This window comes from Amphiura filiformis, chromosome 17, assembly GCF_039555335.1.
Source record: "Amphiura filiformis chromosome 17, Afil_fr2py, whole genome shotgun sequence".
NCBI lineage: Eukaryota > Metazoa > Echinodermata > Ophiuroidea > Amphilepidida > Amphiuridae > Amphiura > Amphiura filiformis.
The window spans coordinates 14,951,875-14,965,576 of NC_092644.1; the positions used below are offsets into that span (position 1 = coordinate 14,951,875).

Consider the following 13,702-nt stretch of genomic DNA (forward strand, 5'->3'; position numbering starts at 1 on the left):
GAAATGAACTATGGACCGGTCACGTGCGTCCCGATCAAACTGCGCAATCGCAGCATCCACGTATCCATTCGGTATATAAAACAAATATTGACTGCTATATTCGGGACATGGTTAAGATTATATGCCCGCGGTGATCTCAAAAACATGCTATGACCCTTGGCTGCGCCTCGGGTCATAGCATGGTTTTGAGATCACCTTGGGCCTATAATCTTAACCATGCCCCTCATAGCAGTCAATATTTGTATACTTCAAACCAGACATACTTTTCAATTATTAATTTCCATAATGCAGGTGCGATGGAAGGAACAAGTAGTACAAGTGTCCCTGTACCTCATAGTAAATGAAAAGCAGTCGATTTCAGAGGCAGCTGTAGAATCTAAATACCTTTTAGGAAATATTCAAATAAGTTCAAAGAATAGTCTATAAAAGAATCATTAATTTTAAACTATTTTATCGTCTAGCGTGGATAGGCTCTCGCTATGTTGCACTCCCTCACGCCCGTCTTTATTACTCCATCTTGCTCTATGACAGTTTTATGGTAAAAACACATTCTAATAACGAAACAAGTTCTGACTACAAAAGTTCTGACAACTAAATCAGTTAATATGAGTAAAACACAAACTAACACACATTGCTCTGCCAATAAAATACATAAAAACAAAATCACACAAGCTACAACATTCTGTCGGTTTATGTGTGAGTAATAATAATCTGTAATTAAATATATAAGACCATCATTATAAATTTAGCCTACACCATCTTGCCTGTAATTGACTGGTTCTATTTTATCAAAATCGTGATCCTAGCGGCAAGTTTGAGTAAAAGTTGGCAACCAGCTTATTTTTGGAGGTATGCTGAACTCGAATCTGTTGTTTGCCACACACCGACATCGCCTGGTTAATAATTACATTGTACTGCAGAGACACTAAAATTAATACACGGGATCGATACACGTGAATGTGCAATGCACGATTTGATATTCAGACGATAAATCTTTGGATACCGGTGTAGAAAATAATGAATATCTCTCGTAATGTTTTTATTCTAAAGAAGCCATATTTTGTCCCTTGCACTTGAACATATGCATTGAAAGGATATGATAGTCGTTAGCTTGCGTATTGAGAAAAAGCGTGCGTCTTGAGCTCAAAAACTGACAACAATTCTGATTTTATATATGCCGAACTATGGCGCAGCGTAGGTTAGCTGCACTCACTCATGGAGGCAGTCTAAAATCAGATGACCTCATCATGCTCATGGTGTATACATGCTCACTCACACACAGAGAGGTCAATTACCAGGCTATTGTCAGTAGCCTTAGTCGGATGTCCCTCGGCTCATTATGCGTCTCAAAACTATTAAACAGGTCAGAAAAAATGGCCACGCGTGGCTGTGGATTCAACCTACCATGGCGCTTTCTGCCATGAAGATATCGGGGCGATGACACTGTGTGCCAAGCAATATTGACCCTCAAAAAGGACCTCGACAATGACCCCATAGGATTAAAAATTGATTTTATTTCAAAAACACTTTCAAGCATATGTCAAATTTTAATATACGTCTGACCCCAAGGATTCCAGAAATGTAATGTTTGTGCGTGTAGACCCATCGTTAAGGAGTTATTGGGCACAAAAGGTCACAGGTCAATTCTGTGGCTCAAAAGTCAAAGTTGCTCCAATTGTTCGCCTACCTTAGAGGTTTCAGAAGAAGACTAGTTTGGATTATCTGCAATATCTGGTTAGCATGTTACACAGGAAAAACGTCCGACGATATGTAGGATTCCATAGAATTCAACGGAATTCGTATCTATTTATCATCTATTTCTGAACTTGGCATCGCATGTAATGAAAACTAATACTTTCCTGAATACCTTAACTTCAGGAATAGTTTGCATCCATTTTTAATTTTTCGCCGTTGCATAACATGTAACCTATGCCTCATAAGTTGGTAACTAAAGACATCGAAAGAAATAAGTCCACCTCTGAACATGTCATCATAACATTGTAAGGTTTCGTGTTATACCAATAAAACAAACTTTGAAATAATTATATGACTGTTTACTAAGTGCTGTGTGAAAATGAGCGATTTCCATGACTTCAGGGCTGAATGAGCCTAAATTGAAGGCAAAAACTGCCCTTTTCAAAAGTCACAAAGTAGGCCTATGCTTGTCACAAAAGTTGATTCATGGATTGTTACTAATGGAAAACCCCATGAGTTTGAGTGCAGTTTAAAATCCTCACCAAGTAAACATTTACTGTAATGTGTATCGATTCTTGATCATTCAGCCATGCAAATCCCCTTGGTGCAGAGTTCAGCACAGTGAGTTGTAAGATGGTCAGTTCCATTCCTTGTCCCAATACGCCTTACAGTTAACAAGCATAGGCCTACTTTGTGACTTTTGGAAAGGGCAGTTTTTGTCTTCAATTTGGGTTCATTCAACCATGAAGTCATGGACATCTTTCATTTTCACAAAACACTTAGTAAAAAATCATATAATTATTTCTAAGTAAGTTTTATTATAAATATTTTACATTTTTGTGATCCTTAGACCCAGACAAATAATTTGACATGTTTTAGTGAATGTTTAATTTTTCCCCTGTATGAGCATGTGGGGGAGAGGTCTTTTTTAACCAATATGACCAGTTCCAATATAGCTTGGCATACAAAATGTTTGAATTCAGCATACCCGAATTAACCAAAATAGTTTGGTTGCCAGCTTTTACGCGAACTTGCCGCTTGATGCTTAAATAAGCACATATTTCTAAAATAGATCCAGTCTATAAACCAGCCTGGTCTGCAAGCTGTTACCTTCACAGACATCGTGCTTAATATAAGAATAACACTATTTTCAATAAACTATAATCAATGAACTTACCTAACGCTTACCTTATTAGTTATTTATTTAATTACACGAATGTGAAATGAAAATATAATAGTGCAAAATTCATTGGCTTGACTAACAGAGGCGCCATGGCTTAGCGGCAAAGCGTCTGTCTCGTAAACAGAAGATCCCCGGTTCGAATCCGGGTGGTGCCTATTTTTTTTTTCTTTTTTTCTTTTTATATATAACACCTCCTTAATGTTTCACCAAATCGTTTGTATTTTCGGGTAATTATTCTTTTCCTAAACTCATTTTTTTTTTTCTTTTTCTTCATTCTAAAATTTTTAAGTGAAAAGCATTACTTGCATAACTGCTTTCACATCTGCTGCGAATAAACTCTTACAAGAGCAAACGTGTTATGATGAAATCTTAATGTATGTTAAAGAAACACATTAAAGTTTTAATTCTAATTAACTCAACATTGCCGCTCATCCAAGATAAGTTATCATCTTCTGTTATTACACGTTCGATGATTTGTAAATAATTCACATTATCTGTTGCCATGGATTGACGTCTTTGGTGATGAGCTACTAAACAATGTCTAAGTTACGTTTCCAATGATGTTGTCGATCGGGTTACGGACCTTTTTAAAAAATGCATGAACATATTTTTAACACTTAAAAGTGTTAAAAATATGTTCATGCATTTTTTTACCGGGCAGACAATGTGGTTCCGTATAGATGTTTTATGGTGGTTCTTGTACATGAGTTATCTTATATAAAAGCGGAAAAGGTAAAAGCGACGATCATGTGAGTACTTATCGCAACCTGCAATAGCATTGTTGAACTATAAGGAAAAAATAAACTAAAATAACCATACCAACTAAGTTTCTCCTGTCAATAGAGAATACAAAAACAAAAACTTGAGCAAAAGACTTGATTTTACAAGTTTTACAAGTACATGTAGTTACGATCTGTAAATATGCAAATTATGTCTAAAATAAATAGCGCCCTCAATGTTGCAATTTAGTTTAGTTTAGTCAACATAAAACAATATATCGATCTACCTTTTTATTAATCAAACTTTTATTTCGTGTGGACTTTCTGTATACTACGACATACGCTTATCAGCCACTGGGAATTCCAAAAATCGCTATGTTGCCAGAAGTATGTTACTCAAGTATACACAGCACATGAAGTGTTTTTATCACGTTCATAAAACAAAGGTCAAGACTCATTCAAAAATGTTCAAGTTATTATCATAACTGTGATTGTGAGGTAGATTCTACTTATAAAACCCGCACTTGTCTGGCTGATAAAGTTAAGTGTTCTTTCTGTCGTATAGAATGTATATTGCTGACTTTGGTGGTTGAGCTATATAGGGTTACTCAAAATGCCGAGTCAATGTATTAAATGAAGAAGGAAAGTTACTTATGATTTACAGAGTCGGGTCGCCTTGGTAGCTGAAGCTCAGAGTTGTGCAACTAACTAACAAAAAATAGGTTTATTGAAGACAACATTATGAATGTCAAGAACGTATATAATAATTTAACAACATACTCGGTCATGTGAGTGTGTTGATAACAAAAACAAGTTATTATTCCTTTTATAAATGTACAAAACAAGAAAAGTAGTTGCCTCTAAAGATCATGCATTTTTGTGATCCACATGTTCATTGTTCCTCTCCAACTTCTCCTAATCTCTAGATTTTTATACAAACGGAAACCTCTTGCAAACAAGTTTGTGTGTAAAACATGCCTGTATAATTTTGTTTGACAAAAATAAAGTCAAATTTGTATATCCTGAATATATGCAAGATATACACCGTTGATATGTAGGCTACCTTGATGTATGTACTAAAGCATACATGAAAGGAAAAGGTGCTTTGAATCACAGTAGAATCGTAATAACAAACGCTTCATTTTTCTTGCAGATATCATGAAACACCTTTCTTAATAAGATGAATGGCAATATCGTAAGACATTCACGCTGAAATTACAGACTGGTCAACTGCGAACTGGGCAATAGTTGTAATTATTTGCTTGGCCGAGTTCTTTATATCGCATATTCGGGCACTTTATTCCCATAAGTCTGGAGGGGAAATTAAACCTAGTTTCAATTGTCACGAGACATCAATATTTCCTCCCACAGTCAATATTTGTAAACTATAATCAACCAACTATGAAATATGAAGGTTTTTACTTTTCTTTTCATTTTCCTAAATGTGAAATCGCATTCCAGCTCCCCAAAGGAAATTGACATTTTATATATCTTATCGATCACTATAAGTGGAAAGGCTTCACACTGCTGATCAACTTATGTATTTATTTTTTTACAATGTTGTGCCTCTATCTTAAAAAAAAATGAATATATTTTTCAATTTTTTGTTACTAAACTGTGAGAAATTTATCTTTAGCAACCAATAAAAGTGCTGCCGTTTTTGTTGTTTTATTACTTTTATGTTCAACTTTGAATATTATCTTATATGAAGGAAAGTAGTGATACTATATGAACCCTTCAATCCTTAGTAAGATAAGGGTTAGGCATTGAATACGACAAGCCGTAAACAAAGAGAAAATCATTTACAGCATATGGGATAATTCATGTAGAACTACATAACAATCATAGGAAACCAAATCCTAAACATTTGAAAAGATACACACATTGTGAAAAATGTATACAACTCTTCTGTTAGAGACTTACATAAAAATGCATGGCATTCGATTTGGATACAAGCTGGTTAATTGTTTCAAACCAAATTACTATTTGACTTAACTATAACCATGATATACCGGTTCTTCGCATGTTATTATTTTGGTATCGGATAAAAATGTCATGTGTATTTTTGTCAGTAGCTCTTTGTTTGGTATAATCTCCTACTAAAAAGTCGGGTTTTTATTTTCCTTTTCTTCCTTAAGTTAAAACTTTCTTATAATATGATAATATTACATATCACTGGTCTTGAGTAAATGGCTCAAATGTGAAAAGGTACGCTGAAGTTACCGATTGAAGACATGCTATATCAATGTGTTACGTTAATATCAAACTATAATACTCAGACAATTCATCCACACCTAGCTAAGCCCAATCCCAGAACACCACACACACAAACACATTACAGTATACCCAACAAACAAAATTGTTTCTTGAATGTTTTATCTTTTTTTCGAAATTTGTTTTTAATAGCAATTTTAGGTTAGGAATTGAAATAAAAAAAAAATCAAAAAAAATCAAAATAGAATGCTGTCAAACATTTTGTATAAACATAAGGTGTACAAGTTTCCTGGCAACATGGTCTGTCCCCCAAGGCACCAGAAACAAATTTGTTCGATCTTTGGATCGACCGTCGATACAATTATCAACTAATTAATCAGCATTACGCTAAATTTTTATTGGTCAATATCACTACAGGCACAAATTGTTATTGCATCACAATTACCAATAGTAAATTAATTGATTTTTATAAATAATAAGGATCGACCAAGCATCGAGAAATCGAACTAATTTGTTTCTATTGCCCAACATAGCTGACATTTCAATTGTTATACCATTACGGTTGGTTAATTGCATAGGGTTTATAGTAGATGTTCTTACTTTACCGTATTTATCAATATACAGTAATAAAACAATATTATGTTATCATCATCATACTCTTTATAGATGAAGTGACCTCAATGTTTATCAACAAAGGCAAGGGACTGGTATCATCTTTATGCTTGAATTAACCCCATGCAACCACTACACTGTTCAATTGCCTTATTGTGATGAGGCGGGAGTTTTAAAAACACGAGCCCTGAACAAAATATGATGCGCACGCATACTGCCAGGCAAAAACAATGGAAATTGTGATGATGCGTGCGCATACTGTCAGGCATTGACGTCAGAAGTCACATCATCTATACAAACTTGTATCTCGATTTCTACTTGGCCTGTTGACGTGAACTACATTATTACACTTTACATTATAAATCGGAATATTTTCAATAACATTTGTAATGTTGAAGTGGTATATATCATGAAAGAAACATGGTTTAACCAAACACGTTCGTTGACTTTGAACAGTAAAAAAGGACTTTCGTTTCAAACATTTAATCTAGTGTATTATAGAACTACCGTTTTCTTAAATTTGAATAACATAGTATAGTTTCCTGAATTATGATTTGTCATTATAAAATATGTATTTCTGCTACTTCTCTGGTATCAATACAATTGCATCTTGACAAAATTGTGTAGGACTTGGAAACCTTTAATCATGTTAACCCCTGCACTGAATAACTGAGTGGTGTTTTATTCAGAAGGTTTTTAAAAAGCTCTAAAAGCTAACAGGATGCTTCAAGAGGGATAATAAACGTATCAGCTTCTTTCTGTGGTACTGATCTGGTTTGTATCAAAACAAAGTTCAAGAGTTTCATGAGTGGTATCAATATTCATTGTGTTATCAGAAACATGCTATGTATCACAAACAAGTTGTAATTTAGAAATTAAAAGGTATGGAGAAAGCAAGATACAACGTGAGGTGTTTTTTTTCTATATTTGTAGTAAGTTTAGAATATGTCCCGAAAGTAATAGTTTCTACATTCGTTTAGTTACGGCAATCTGAAATAACTAATTTCACGACTAGATTTACTATGAAGTAAGAAGATCAAGAACATTGTGAAATAATATCAGAGATTTGGTTCACAACGGATATTTACACCTCCCCCTCCATTCCACCCCACCCGCACACAAAGAAACAGACATCAGACTTCTTGATTTTGTGCTTTGGCTTTGCCTGTTTACCTCCCTATAAGAATAATAAGCTTTTGGGGAAAAATAGCATTTTTTTACAACAGTTGAAAGGAAAAGGAAGAGAGGACGATAGATGAAACAATGGTTTGACAGCGTCCAAGAATGGACAGGAATGAACCTTGTGCAAGCCAAGGACAGGACAGCTTGGAAGAAGTAGATAAGGAGATGCAGCCAGATGGTAGGCAATCTTAAGTAGTGACGGCGGCTGAAGAAGAAAAAGAAGGTAATGGAACTTTTGGGTAATCATGAAGTTTCCTTTCACACCGAACTGCTTTGTCTTTTCCTCACGGCGACTTAATATGATACAATCTTTTAAAAACTCAGCCAACACATTTAGAAACATTTGCCAGTAATGACCGGAGTGTGCTACCGGGATTTGCAGATGTTGTGTTTAAAAAAATCAACACATTAGGTTACCTTCTATCATTTATCATCCTCAAACTTGCATCAATAACAATAAGAATCATTTAAAAGCAATACATATACTTTGAGCTTCTGGTAGATCGAACTTCACTTCTAAGTTCAAAATTTGCTTTTAGCTACGGTTATAGAATGATATTTAACACCTTGTCGTTATTTTCAAATAATGCAAACTATAACTAACTATCGTCTTTTATGTGTCTTTTACTCGGAAGCTAAGTTTTATAAAATGCTTTTACTTCAAGCTATATTTGATATAAATCAACATATCCTAACTAAGGAGGTAGTATCTACAATTAAATAATACAGGATATACTACCTTTAAACCTTTCATTCTGTCCATATTCCCAATACTTGACTTGTTTTTATGCATACCTCTCTTTTATTGCTTTTGAATAAGTTTGTTGCTCAAGTAAAACGAAGCAAATACTGTGTTTACTTGGGAAGGTAGGTGTTATCCTATTATTAAACAAAAAGCTTCTGAACTTCCTTCTTATAGATTTCTCTTATAACTTGCCTCTTCATGCCGTTGATGGCGTGGGCTACACAATCGTCCTCGCCTTCAGTTTTCCGCTTCGCTAATTCTCGGCCGAATGAAAAGGAATAATGTTCAGTTTCCAGTTAATGTCCAAAAAAAAAGTCAGAATATTTACACCTCCCCCTCCATTCCACCCCACCCCGCACACAAAGAAACAGACATCAGCCTTCTTGATTTTGTGCTTTGGCTTTGCCTCTTTCTCCAAATACTTTTTTTCTAATTCTTACCTCCCTATAAGAATAATAAGCTTTTGGGAAAAAAAAGCATTTTTTTACAAAAGTTGAAAGGAAAAGGAAGAGAGGACGATAGAGGAAACAATGGTTTGACAGCGTCAAAGAATGGACAGGAATGAACCTAGTGCAAGCCAAGGACAGGACAGCTTGGAAGAAGTAGATAAGGAGATGCAGCCAGATGGTAGGCAATCTTCAGTAGTGACGGCGGCTGAAGAAGAAAAAGAAGGTAATGGAACTTTTGGGTAATCATGAAGTTTCCTTTCACTCCGAACTGTTGTGTCTTTTCCTCACGGCGACTTAATGTGATACAATCTTTTGAAAACTCAGCCAACACATTTAGAAACATTACATTTGCCTGTCAGTAATGACAGGAGTGTGCTACCGGGATTTGCAGATGTTGTGTTTAAAAAAATCAACACATTAGGTTACCTTCTATCATTTATCATCCTCAAACTTGCATCAATAACAATAAGAATCATTTAAAAGCAATACATATACTTTGAGCTTCTGGTAGATCGAACTTCACTTCTAAGTTCAAAATTTGCTTTTAGCTACGGTTATAGAATGATATTTAACACCTTGTCGTTATTTTCAAATACTGCAAACTATAACTAAATATCGTCTTTTATGTGTCTTTTACTCGGAAGCTAAGTTTTATAAAATGCTTTTACTTCAAGCTATATTTGATATAAATCAACATATCCTAACTAAGGAGGTAGTATCTACAACAACATAATACAGGATATACTACCTTTAAACCTTTCATTCTGTCCATATTCCCAATACTTGACTTGTTTTTATGCATACCTCTCTTTTATTGCTTTTGAATAAGTTTGTTGCTCAAGTAAAACGAAGCAAATACTGTGTTTACCTGGGAAGGTAGGTGTTATCCTATTATTAAACAAAAAGCTTCTGAACTTCCTTCTTATAGATTTCTCTTATAACTTGCCTCTTCATGCCGTTGATGGCGTGGGCTACACAATCGTCCTCGCCTTCAGTTTTCCGCTTCGCTAATTCTCGGCCGAATGAAAAGGAATAATGTTCAGTTTCCAGTTAATGTCAGAAAAACAAAACAATACCAAAAAAAATAATAATAACACAATAATAATTTCAAATCCTGGTGTTAAACCAAGACGTGCAATTAAGTCTTCTTATAGAGGAAATATTTATTTAGCGAACTATTTTGGTTTTAAAAGTTAACAACAAAACGGGCGATGTTCAGGCATGTAGATGTCAATACTTTAAAAGACACAATTTCATACCTAATTTTAACATATTTTTGTATTTCTGACATTACTGAAAAAATATTTTTTAAAAATTTTACCGAGGAAATGAATTTTAATGTATAAGTTCTGTATATCAGAACTGTGTTGATTTCAACATGTATTGATCGACTTCCATCACAACTATGCATAACAATACAGGGTGGTCAGTTGTATTCTCAGTGATATTGCTAGTTTTAAAATCCTTTAGCCCTTTATTTTTTAAGAGAAGTTTTATTTGTATAAAGTCTTACACAACACGAGAGCGTTATGCAACTCTTACATACATGTATAGGACATATATTTTTGCATGATGGACGCCTATTCCGGGGCATCTTGTGGGACATTCTCAGTTCGCTGACCATTACACAGTAAAACAGCCTTAGAAATCTAATATCCTTTCCCATTTCAATTCTATTAGTTTTGTATTATGCGGCTTTCAATTTTGCTCCTAAATCAACATCATCTTTGATCGTAATGGTCATTGGACGATATGAGAGATGGATAAAATCAATGACAGCAGGACATAATGACAAAGTTGAGATTTTTTGCGGGCAGCTTGTTTTGATACTTCGTACAAGGTTAATACTCTTGAGGTGATGCAAAGGATGAACAGAAAAGGAAACTGCGCGGCCTTCGTTATTTTTTTAGGCTATGACAATATATCTTTCGGCAATGATAATATATTGGATTAAGCCAACAAGTGAGCATGGTGAGGGGGGAAATATGTCTGCTATTGATTTCGGTAGTTTAACTAACATCAATATTGCAACGCGACTGATAAACGCGAGTGACTGTTTTCATGGTATAAACGCATTCTAAAACGTTGTATTGTTTTATAAAAGTTTAGAAACAATTTATGCAACTGTTACAATATTGATTTAAGGGAGGTGTAAAGAGCGAACCGTGGGTTGGATTCCAGAGGGAGGGTGTCTGTAAGAGGCACAGCCATCAGAAAATGAATAACTGAGATCGCGCGCCAAATAAACTTACTGCAGTAATTTTCCAAGTCTTTAAAAACATTAGGCATAGGTGGGAATCGAACCCGGCACCTTTCGGTTCTAAATCAACGGATAGTACCACTAAGCCAACTTCCTATCTGCACTGAAACCTGTGATATTAATTCTTGATAATGCTTCAACGGAAAAAATCAATACTAATGTACCTTGTCATTCAAAATCAAATAGAAGTCCCACAACTAAAGTAGCAATCGATAAATCTGATCACTCAGTCATCAAATAATCAAACGAGAAAAAAAATCGATAGATGAATAAATAAATAAATAAATAAATAAATAAATAAATAAATAAATAAATAAATAAATAAATAAATCCGTTCTCTCAGGCCCCAAAACGTCATTAAATAAACAAATAAAACAAATAAATTAATAAATAAATAAATAAATAAATAAATAAATAAATAAATAAATAATACAAAAAGAAATTATAAATTAGTTTTTCTAGGCGCCGCTGGAAAAATAAAGCAGCATAAGAAAAGTAATATACGCACGGTTTCGAACAAGCGACGCTCAGAAAAGCACCTAAGAAATGACAACGCCTTAGACCGCTCGGCCGCAGAATCACACAGTCTACTCAATGTCAAACAAATATATTCACCTTTAACGTTACGCAATATTGGCACATGACACGGGAACATGTCTGCGAGTAAAGATTCTGCATAATAAAAAGGCGCACAAAGGGTCTATCCCTGAAGTCATACTCACCAAATGGTCATTGACATGTAACCAATTCTTTGGTATACCAGCTACAGTCAACATATACAAAGAAGTATATTATTAGGCGTAGACGCAATCATCAATGCGGGAAGTATAAAACCATACTCGCCACTCGTGCACTTGTTTGAGTCCACGGCTATTCCGAAAACAGCATTGAACCCTGAATTCAGAGGTAGAGTTTGGGTTGTTACATGCAAATACAAACCCACCGAGAGGACTACGATACTTATTCAGAGCCAATCTACATTCTGTTATTTACAAAAGCCGACGATCAAAGTAAAATTATAAAAGGAGCAAGACCAGATATCAACGTTAAATCAAGGTAAGCCTAAAATCGCATCGAAAACGCCAAAATGCAGTCACAAAATTTATAATATTACTAAATCACCAAAACGAATTGTAACGTAGGTATGCAGAAAAGAGTTGTATTAGCAATAACAAAGTATGTGCAAAAAGAGTTGTCTTTGGCATGTCGCTTTTTTGAAATAATACCAAAAATAACAAACACCAACCTTCCAAAATAAATATATATTAGCACTCGGCGGCCCAGTCACTACCTGTCGCTGTGATTTGGGGTAACTCGTTGCTTCCCTTCTCCAGATACCTGTACTTCAAGTTCGCCCATACCCCACGCCTTAAGGTACGCTTCATGAAAAGTACATGCTGCCCAGGTCTAGTTCCCCTAGTCTTAAGGTAAAGCCGACAATTTTCCACCTTAAAAATGACAAATTCTTTTTTTTCGCTTTATAAATTTTGCAATAATAAACTTTTCACAAAAAAACCTCAAGCCTACGATTTGGACTAGGTGTGGCCGAATTCTTAGATCGAACTATAGTGCCTATGCCAGTGAAATATAACTTTAGTTCAATTTATTATGTTGAATTTTGGAGCCGATCTTATTATTCAGTTCATTTAAGAAATATTTAATTAATGTTGTTTTTTAATTAATTTTGTTTTTTTTAAACATTTTTCAGATTTTTTTTTTTTTTTTTTTTAGCAAAATTGCTTTTCCGCCGAATTCCACGATTTTCGCGGAAAATCCACAACGCGGAAGACTTCTGGCTTTATCCTATATAAAGGTTCGCTATAATGATCGCTAGTCCGAATGTTTTCTAGTATCCTAACCGTAGACCTTACCACCCAACCCCTAACCCTAACTTTCAGACTTGGAAACTATTATTATTGCTTTGACTAGAGAGCCCTTTTTCGGAATATAATGAACCTTGTTTTAGGATTATTGAACCTATGGACTATCGCAACTCAAGAATATTTCAATCAACCCCCTTGAAACATTTACCCTGTAAAATCGCAAAAGTTTCGACGCTCCCCTTTCTCTTACCATACTTACAGAATGCTCTGATTGGTTAATTGTGTTGTCAGTAGTTGTTGTCGGTTGCGTAGGATGAAATACAGAGTTTATATTCGCTGTCGTAGTGCACGTGAGTAACCATTGGTTACTGCTCCAAGCCTGGGCTCACACACCTGTTCCAAATTTTGATATGCCATAGGATTTGTGTTGTGATCATTTCGATTAGTGGTTCGTAACAAAGAAAGCGTGATCCAGTTGATCTAGCAACGGCCAAGACAGCCAATAGTCAGAGCAAAATAATAATATCACAGGGTACAAGAAAAGAAAACAATTTTGTGAGTTTGTTATTGTGAACACAAGCAACGATGATCTCTATTTGCCAAACACAATCTATATTTTGCCAAAGTGAATATGTCCCTAATCTAAACTTAAATGTTTAAAATATGGATAAAATGCATTGGAACCCTTTAAGCTTCTGTTAGACAAGCTTTATCTAACTTTCTTTTTCTGACATTTCTGAAATTTAATGTTTGTGTCGTTGTTGAATGCGTTTACTTTTCACTCTATTTGAATTATTTTTAGATCAAGTCGGATTGCCGT

At 34.8% G+C, this 13,702-nt stretch overlaps 1 long non-coding RNA gene and 1 other non-coding gene across 2 annotated transcripts in view; both read left to right on the forward strand.

The window, feature by feature from the left end:
- The window catches only part of LOC140138219 (uncharacterized), a 476,970-nt gene that overhangs the window by 338,548 nt on the left and 124,720 nt on the right, over nt 1-13,702 (forward strand). The gene's annotated exons all lie outside the window — the stretch shown is intronic.
- Nucleotides 2,962-3,033, forward strand: Trnat-cgu (transfer RNA threonine (anticodon CGU)). The gene has a single exon. It is a non-coding gene; the product is annotated as a tRNA-Thr (tRNA).